This window comes from Gastrolobium bilobum, unplaced genomic scaffold, assembly GCF_033153095.1.
Source record: "Gastrolobium bilobum isolate Gb01-03AN ecotype WA unplaced genomic scaffold, APGP_CSIRO_Gbil_v1 utg38138, whole genome shotgun sequence".
Taxonomy (NCBI): Eukaryota; Viridiplantae; Streptophyta; class Magnoliopsida; order Fabales; family Fabaceae; genus Gastrolobium; species Gastrolobium bilobum.
Window position 1 is genome coordinate 1 of NW_026896942.1, and position 10,179 is coordinate 10,179.

General features: G+C 33.7%; 1 pseudogene; it reads right to left on the bottom strand.

Annotated features, from left to right (window-relative positions):
• Positions 1-3,119: 3,119 nt before the first annotated feature.
• Positions 3,120-6,793, bottom strand: LOC133302905 (endoglucanase 9-like; annotated as a pseudogene).
• Between the last annotated feature and the right edge of the window lie 3,386 nt (positions 6,794-10,179).

The following is a 10,179-nucleotide window of genomic DNA, read 5'->3' on the forward strand; positions in this document are numbered from 1 at the left end:
AGCAGTAGTGTTACATTTACTGATAAAAAGTGCATTTTGCAGGACCAAGTGCTGAAGAGGGAGATTGGTTTAGGTGAACTTCATGAAGGAGTCTATGTGTTTCAGCCTTCATGTGCTTCAGCTTCGGCAGTTCAAGCAGGAGAGTCAATTGACTTGTGGCACAACAGGCTAGGCCATGCATCCTATGATATCTTATCTCGGGTTCCAGAATTTAAAGCTTTGCAAAATAAAGTAGTATGTAAGGCATGTGAAGTTTGTCATCGTGCCAAGCAAACTAGATCAATGTTTCCTATAAGTTTTTCTCGCAGCAAAGAATGTTTTGATTTAATCCATTGTGACACTTGGGGTCCTTATCAAAATTCTTCTTCTTCTGGTGCACGTTATTTCTTAACTGTGGTGGATGACTATAGTAGGCATGTATGGGTTTTTATGTTGGCCGATAAAAGTGAAACTTATGATCGGATGTGCAAATTTCTTGCTATGGTTCTGAACCAATTTGGTAAAACCGTAAAAATAATAAGGTCTGATAATGGTACTGAGTTCAAATCTAATAACATGGTGAAACTCTTGAATGAAAAAGGTATTTTGCAACAAACAACTTGTGTTTATACGCCTGAACAGAATGGGAGAGTCGAAAGGAGGCATAGACACATCCTTAATGTATCACGTGCCTTACTGTTTCATGCAAATCTCCCTGTTGATTTTTGGGAGGAGAGTATTCTTGCTGCTGTTCATATAATTAATAAAACACCTACAAGAGTTCTCCAAGGAAGGTCACCACATGAAGAATTGCATGGAGTTAAACCAGATTATACATACTTGCACACGTTCGGTTGTCTGTCATTTGCTAATACAAGACCGAAACCAACTGACAAGTTTGCTCCACGTTTCATCAGATATACAATAGGGCAGAAAGGTTGGAGATTGTTTGATATAGAAGCGCAACAAAGCTTTGTGTCCAGGGATGTAAAATTTTTTGAAAATATTTTTCAATTTCGCGAAGCTCCAGTACAATCTGTTTCTGCACCAAATTCTCGTGTGCCTACAGAGCCAAATTACTTTGACAAAGGCCAAATTGTCCATGACGGTTCTGCGCATCAAATGACAGCCCAACGCCTAGTGGATCATGTGTTCCTCTGGACGATAGGGGGAGTGTTTCGCTGGAAGCAACACCAACTAACGAAGTTGCCGCTAGGGAGTCCTCCTTACTAGAAAGAAGTTCGAGTTCTAGTGATGCATCAACCCAACAGCAGTTGCTGGAAGAAAATCTGCGTCAAACAGTCACACGCCAGCACTGTAACAGGAAGCAACCATCTTATTTGCAGGACTATGCATGTCAAGTAGCTGAAACACACATTCCTTCATCTCTCCCTACTCAAACCAATGTCACCTCAGGTACTCGGTATCCTATGTGCAATTATCTTAGCCTCACTAACTTTTCTAAGCAACATCAAGATTTTGTTGCAGCTATTGACACAGGTCATGAACCACGTACATTTCAAGATGCTATGAGAGACTCCCGATGGGTGGAAGCAATGAGGGCTGAAATCACAGCCTTAGAAGACAACCATACATGGTGCCTCACGGATTTACCTCCAGGGAAGCGTGCTCTTCCAAGCAAGTGGGTGTTTAAAATAAAATATCGTTCTGATGGAACGGTGGAATGGTATAAGGCAAGATTGGTGATTGCAGGTAATTATCAGATTGCCGGAGAAGATTATAGTGAGACTTATGCACCAGTGGCAAAGATGGTGAGTGTACGTACATTGCTTGCAGTGGCTGCAGGAAGAAGCTGGGAGTTGCACCAGCTTGATGTTCATAACGCATTCTTGAATGGAGAAATAAGTGAGGAAGTTTACATGAGATTCCCCCTGGATTCAGTACTGGGTCTAAGCATAAAGTATGTCGTCTTACAAAGTCATTGTATGGTTTGCGCCAATCACCCCGATTCCAAACTCAGCAGTTCGTTGACGGCATATGGATTTGTTCAATCAAAAGCTGATTACACGCTCTTTACTATGCAAAAAGGGGAGGTGTCTCTTGCACTTTTAGTTTATGTCGACGACATCGTCTTAACAGGTAATAATTCAAATGCTTGTCTTGCAGTCAAGGAGTATCTGAATCAGTGTTTTAAAATAAAAGACCTGGGTAGTCTAAAATATTTTTTGGGTATTGAAATTGCCCGCAGCAAGAAAGGAATATTTTTATGTCAGCGTAAGTATGCCCTGGATATTCTTTCTGATTCCGGGCTCAGTGGATGTAAACCGGCGATTTCCCCCATAGAACAAAATCATCGTCTTGCCTTGGATGACGGACCAGTATATGAGAACCCTGAACGGTATAGAAGACTCATTGGTAAGTTGATTTACCTCACTATCACAAGACCCGACCTGAGCTATGTTGTTCATATCCTTTCTCAATTCATGCATTCACCGCGCCTAGCTCATTATGAGGCTGTTCTCCGGGTTATTCGATATGTAAAGAGAGATCCTGGTCAAGGACTTCTCCTCAAATCGGATTGTGACCTAAAAATTTATGCCTATTGTGATTCGGATTGGGCTTCATGTCCTCTTACCAGACGATCTCTCACTGGTTTCTTTATTATGTTGGGTTCTTCACCCGTATCCTGGAAGACCAAGAAACAAGTAACTGTGTCTCGCACTTCTGCAGAAGCAGAGTATAGATCAATGGCTGCAGCTACAGCAGAGATTGTGTGGCTCAAGTCGTTTCTCACCTCTCTTGGGGTCCCTCACTCAAGTCTTATGGAATTGTTTTGTGATAACCAAGTTGCTTTACACATTGCAGCGAATCCGGTGTTTCACGAGCGTACCAAGCATATTGAGTTAGATTGCCACTTTGTACGTGAAATGAAAGGATCTAAATTTAGCATTTCTTTACCATATAGAAAGATAAAAAGACTGTAGGAACGGATGAGGTAGTCTCATAGTAGATTTTTGGGTGCTATGATGCGCCGAGTAGCGTAAAAGATAATAAATATGTTGGATAATAATTATTAAAACATACAAATAAAACTGTTAACTTCAGAATCCAACATCTGCTAAGATAATATCTGCATTTTATTACAAGGTCCTAACCTTGCAATTGAAGTCAATCAGAAATTAACGGATACCAGCAAAGTATGCTAAAGGACCAACAATAGCACCGTTGGTGTAAGTTGCAGGTTCGGAATGACTGTAATCATTGCGATCATCTGTGAATCCATCATTTTGGTTTGGACCTCCAACTATGGCTCCAACCAATATGTTGGGATTAGGATTCATTGAATAATAAAATGGTTGGAAACCTTCGTCACAGCCTATGGTTTGTGGATGAGTTGCTATTGAAGGCAAGGAAGATCCTCTGTGGTGAATTTTCTTGGGAAAGTTGGGACCATAACCTACCATGTAGGACAGTCTTAATGGGTTTTCTCCTAATATGTAGTCTACCTGAAATTTTACAAATAAATTTTGTTAACAAATGAATATGCAGAAGAGAAGAGAATATTGAATGTACAAATGTTGAAATAACGAGAGTTACCTGTCTTTTTGCAATGCTCCTTAAGGTATTTGGAGTGACAAGGACATTGCCACAGTTAAATGTCTGCTTTGTAGCTGACATATACTTGGAATAGGTTGTAAGTAAGAATGTTATAGATGTCACATACTGAAGGTTGTTGTCAGGAAGCTTGAACATGAGCCCCCCTGCACATAAATAGAAGTAATGCATAAAATAGTGTCCTTCTTAATACTTTCGGAGCCCTTCAAAGTATATTTGACTGAATATGAAAAAATTTGTCATATTTAACAGTTCCATGCCATCATTCCCCATTCTTGGAATTATTTGTAAAATATCCCTTAATAAGAATACTTCAAAGTTCAAAGGTAGAACAAAAGTACATGAGAATCCAGAATTGTACTTTTGAACGTGTGATTCACTAAGTTTTAGGTAGATTTTGGATATTAATAATCATGAGGTATATATCTTTGAAACTCAAATTCATGATGTTCCCTTTACCTGGTGTATATTGTGTACTTGAAGAGCCAGAGTTGGGCACTATCTTGCAAATGAAATTCTCAGCTTCTTGCTTGAATTGATCAAAGTTGTTGTCACTGTTTAGCAATGCTCTCTGCAGTAACAATTAAAAGGAATAATAGAAACCCAATGAGTTAAAACAAACTTCAGGCTTAATCTTCACATTTTTTCATTGCTGGCACATGAACAACTTACCCTTGAGAGAAGAACATATGCACCAGCAAATTTGTTGTCCCAGCTGAAGACATCTGGTTGATCATTAGATCCCATGGACTTGACCAAATTATAGTAGGAAACAGCATTTGTTGCTCTGAAAAGCCATGCAGCTCCCCACAATAGCTCATCCTGAAAATACATAAAGCATATTAAAATAACACATTAATAGTAGCACAAAAAAGTTGGTAAACAGTAGCAACAAACAACAAAATGGCTTTACCTTAAAACCAGAATATGAGCAGTAAAATGGGCAAACTGCAGATCCTAATGAATCACTGTAAGAACCTTGATACTGCAAAGCAAATTCATAAACTTCTCGGGCAGTCTTCACCAACAAACTAGAGTATGTTGGGTCAACATGTCTAAAAACAATAGATGCAGAAGCAAGAGCAGCAGCAGTTTCAGCAGCAACATCTGAACCAGGGTTATTTGGGGTTATTTGGAGATACCGAATACACAGTTCTGCCAGTGTCCATGTCCTCTGGCCTTTGCCAACATTTGTGGTCCACATTTGGGTCTCCAACTCCAACATAAAGCTTACCAGGAGTGGATGTAGCACACTTTAGGAGGTAATCTGTGGCCCAACGAATTGCAGCTCTTGCTTCTTTGATTTGGGGTCCCATTCTCTTGCCATATTCAATTGTGCTCCATGATAACATTGTTGTGGTGTATGCCATTGGAAAATTGAATTTCACATTGTCTCCTGCATCATAGTATCCTCCACTTAAATCCACCTGCCAAACAAAAGTTTTGGATTTGTAAGCCACTTTTTTAATGTAGATTTTTTAAAATGCATTTATTGTGTTATATTATTATATATATATATATATATATATATATATATATATATAGGGTTCATATTTTCTTATGTTGTAGGATAGTAGGAGAGAAAAAAGTAGAGATAAGTTAAATGTGGGTCCCACATTTTATATTAAAAAAGAAGAGAAAAATTAATTGGCACGGATAACGAATTTGTGTAGGAATAAATTTTACTCTCATGTAGAAGGAGAATATGATTTCCCATATATATATATATATATATATATATATATATATATACAATTGATGAAAATTAAGTCATACCAAAGTTTATTCATTGAAAGCTAATAACGAAGCAAAGTATTAGTTATTCCTTGTGATTTGAAATTAGGTAAATTGCGATATTAATCATACAAACCTCAAATAGTACAAACAATTGAGAAAAGATTATTTTTTGTTCATCTTCAACCTAAATAATTAAAGAAAAAAATATTTGTACTTTTAAGGATGGTTATTTTAATTAAAATTAGTATTTTTTATTTAAAAATTAAATTAAAAAAACATTTCACTTTCTCTCCCGTTATTTTTATTGTGTATTTCTTTCTCTCACTTGAAATGACATAATTCCTTGTCTTTTAAAAAGACAAACACTAATCTCATAATTAAAATAGATTTTCTTCGATGCTTTATCACATTTTTGATTTACTGTATTATTTAAATAATTAGGAAAAGATTGAAAGCTTATAAAACTAAAATAGACTAATGCATTTCAAGATTTAAGAGAAAATGAAAGATGAGACAACAGCATGCATCGTACAGCACAATACTGAAAGCAGGGAAGGGATGGATTGTATAAGAAAGACAACATTTCAAATACCATTACTTTAAGGTCTTTTAAATTATAAATATATTAGTGTTATTCTATTGGTAGGAAAAGTTCAACCGATTTTGTATTTAAATTTCAAGTAAAAAAACTTTTATAATGATTATATATTTTATGCTTATTTGATAAATAATAATTATGTGAATATAAAATTTTAATTTAATAAATAATAAACATTTGATCATTTAATTTTAATTATTTAATATGTAAAATAATAAAAATAATTTGAACCACTTTAGGGTTTAAAAAAAAGTAAAAGATGGATACAATGACTACTATTAATACCGGAGTTATTTTTTTGGACAAATCACATATATCTCCCATGGAAAATAATTTTGTTCGAGTTGAAAATATTTACATCATGATGAGAGTAAGCGAAATCAAGTATGTACCACTTGAATCAGCACCCTTTAAATAGTTATTTATACCAAAATTTGCTCTATGAAATATTTGATTTAAGATTATACAAGGTGATAAAGCATAACTTTCAGAAATTTCAAAGAGAAAAAAAAAAAGGGTTAAAGACAAAAAAACTAGCATCAAAGCAAAGAAATGATATGCTTCCTCAATTTTTTTTATTTTTTCCACATGAATCTCAACATCAAGCTCCCTCCCTAAAGATGACAATTATATTGTGTTTAAAGGATCAAAAGAACAAACAAAAACATAAAGTTATAAAAAGGAAAAAAAGAACATGAAATTTCTTACATTGGCTGAGCTACCATCAGAAAGACCTGAATTGGATCTCCATGTGATTTGTTGGTCCGGAGGGAGCCTTCCTGATCTCTGGCCTTGAAAAAATAATAAGGATTTAGCCAAAGCTTCTTTGTAGTTTGGGTTGCATTGGACATTGACCACCAACAAGAATGTGAGCATGAACAAGAAGGAAAAGTAAGTTCTCATCCTCAAAGGTTCTCAAATTGGAGAAGCACCAAAGTGTTTTGTTTTGAAATTTTTTTATGTCTTATTGGATGAAACAAATGGCTTATATAGCACTTTTGCATTCAGAAAAAGTAAAATCAATCACATTGCTTAAATTAAGCCATTTCTTGATTTTGATAATATTCAAATGTCCTTGCATGAAAATTAATAATGGCAATATATTCAAAAAAAAAAAATATCACATATAGAAATAAATGAGTCATAACTCATACGATTATAATAAAGTAGTTTTTCATACTTTAGCCTAAGAAATAAATGAGTCATGACTCATTTATTAATTTTAGTTTTTCAAAAAAATAAAACTCATCACAGTTAGAAATAGATAAAAACTAAACAAACGGGGGATCTCCCCTGAACCAAAAGTGCAGAGTTCCCACTATTCCTCTCTTCCTTTATTGTTATTCTCTTTTGGTCAAAATTGACTTGAAAAGAAGATGCGTGAATGACGTCATACCAAAAATGGGACTCAAATTTGCTAAGCAAACAATGCAGAATTGTAGTTCCAAAAATAAATGGGATTAATTAGCATAATCATACATGTGATCTCTTGCTCTTTTTTCTTTTCTTTTTGCTTTACATAATAGTGTAGCTGGAGAGGCTTTAGTGAAAAATAGATAATGTTATATCAGAGGAGGTTATATTACAGAATTTCATAATTTCTCATACGAATTAATGATGGTTAATGCCAAAACATGAGCGAAATTGACTAAATAGTAGGGGTGTTCGCGGTCTGGATTGGATCGTTTTTGTAAGCAAAAATCATCTGATTCAATCCATTCGGTTTGATCATGTAATCATTCATTCGGTTTGATTTTTTTTCAAATCCGATCTGATCCAATCCAATTTTTTTCGGTTTGGATTGGATTGATTTTCGGTTTTTAAAAATCCTAAAATTTGTTTCATGGTTATTGTGAAAGTAACATCTTTTATATATATTGGGCTTTGTATTTTTTTTTTGAAATACAAAAGTATTAGTAAACGATAATATACTATTTTTTAGCAATGAGATATTATGAAGCTCTACACAAATAAAATTTTGTTGATGAGATGTGTTTAGGTTTTTTCCTAAGTTTAGTTGATGAGTTAATGCATATTGAGTTTAGAAATTTTTGGGCTATGATTGGAAAAAAATCAAGTAGGTAGAGGAAAATTAATATATTGGATCGGTTTGCATCGGATCGGTTTTTATCAATCAATCCGAAAACCGATCCAATCCAATTAAAATTTGTGATTTTTTTTTCGATTTTCGATTTTCGATTTATTCGGTTATTGGTTTTTCGGTTCGATTACCACAGTTTGAATCAGTTTGAATTGATTGACAAACATCCCTACTAAATAGGAATGAAGTAGGATTCGTAAAAGTCACAATTCTCAATATAATTTAATTTAACCAAAAAGAATTAAATAAATTAGAATCCACAACACCCTTAATAGGCAACCAAAAACCAAATAATCCTAAAAAATAAAAAAGATAAAAGTTAAATAGAAAAAAATTAAAAGCTTTAAAAATAATCACGAAAGCCCAAAAAAATATTGCGGCTCTTTGCAAAGCATGAGCCATTTCAGAAAATCGATTCCAAGGTGAGGTCAAGTTTGAGCCCCTTATGAGATAATCACCCCTGGCAGTCAATTTATTTTACTTTTCAAATCAAGTCATATATTGTTTAATTTTTAAGGATGTATCATCTATATATAACTAGAAGAGAGAAGTCACTAGATCAAAAAAATGTCATGTGTCGTTTTTAGATCCCATGAATCAAAATTTTTTCACACTTAACTGACTAATAACAATAACAATGAGGACAAAAATTGTAAACTAAATGAAAATGAAAATTATATTTCAAACGAAAATTAATTGAAAAACGGAAACTAAATGAGTCAGCAAGAGCAGAAGTTTTTCATCCCAAGTTGGGAATAAAAAATAATAGTATATACCATTAATGGGAATTAAAATTAAAATCTAATTAGCAGATAGAAGCCTAAAACTAGAAGAGAGAAAACACTAGAGTACAAAAATGTCACGTGTCTGCTTTAGATCTCATGAATCAGATTCCTTTTCACACTTAACCGGTTAATAACAATAATAATGAGGACACAAAATATTACGTGTCTGCTTTAGATCCCATGAATTATATTCCTTTTCACACTTAATCGGTTAATAACAAAAATAATGTTTGTTCCTCTAATACACCCCCTCAAGTTGCAACGTGTAGATTCGAAATGCCCAACTTGGATAACACACTATGGCCAACTTATCTTAAATGACAGCTATTATGATTGGAATTTTGTTGGCAAAATTAATTAAACAAAATTATAGAAAAAAAAATGGAAGTGTCCATTCATTTTCATACGTAAACTAATCGGGTTCAATTGTGCCACAATAACTACCCTTATATAGTGGGGAAGAAAGAGAAATAAATTAATAGAGAATTTTGTTGGCAAATTATTTAATTAAACCAAATTATAGAAAAAAAATATGGAAGTATCTCTTCATTTTCATAGGTAAACTAATCTGGCTCAATTGTGCCACAGTAACTGCCCTTATATAGTGGGGAAGAAAGATAAATAAATTATAAAAAAAATTTGTTAGCAAATTAATTATTAAAACAAATTATAGAAAAATATAGAAGGGTCCCTTCGTTTTTAGATGTAAAGTATCAACTATCTTTCATACATTCTAATCCTTTAATTATGTTGACAACTAAGTCTATTTAATGCAGAATATTATCGTAATAGCTAATTATACTGACAATTAATTCTATTCAATGCAGAATATTAACATAATAGCTAATTATGTTGACAACTAATTCTATTCCTAATTACGTATACATTAAATGCAAAATATTTTCAAAATTGTGTTTGTTCCTCGAATACACCCCCTCAAGCTGCAGTATGCAAATTCGAAATGCCCAACTTGGATAACACGCTATGGGCTGTTGGACAAGTGGCCTCAAACTCAAGAGGGGGTGAATTGAATTTTAAAAATATTTTCGCAAAATGCCTCACTTTCTTTATTGAAAACGATTTTCTTGAGTTAATATGATTTTGACACAAGCAAAGTTTAAAGAATAGAAATTAATACAAGCAAATAGTATGCAAAGTGTAAATTTAAATAAACTCAAGTATTCTAACAATGCTTATGTAAAGAGATAAGGAGTTAGAGAGATTGCAAACAAGATATATCCTTGTTCGGTCACCACCACCGTGACCTAGGTAAGAACATGCACCGTTAATTAAGGAAATTAAGTAAATAATTATGTTAAATTAGGAAATGATCTCATAATTGACCCTAATAATTATTAAGAGGCTTTAATAATTATGATATGTGATTAAGAATGTTGAAAGTC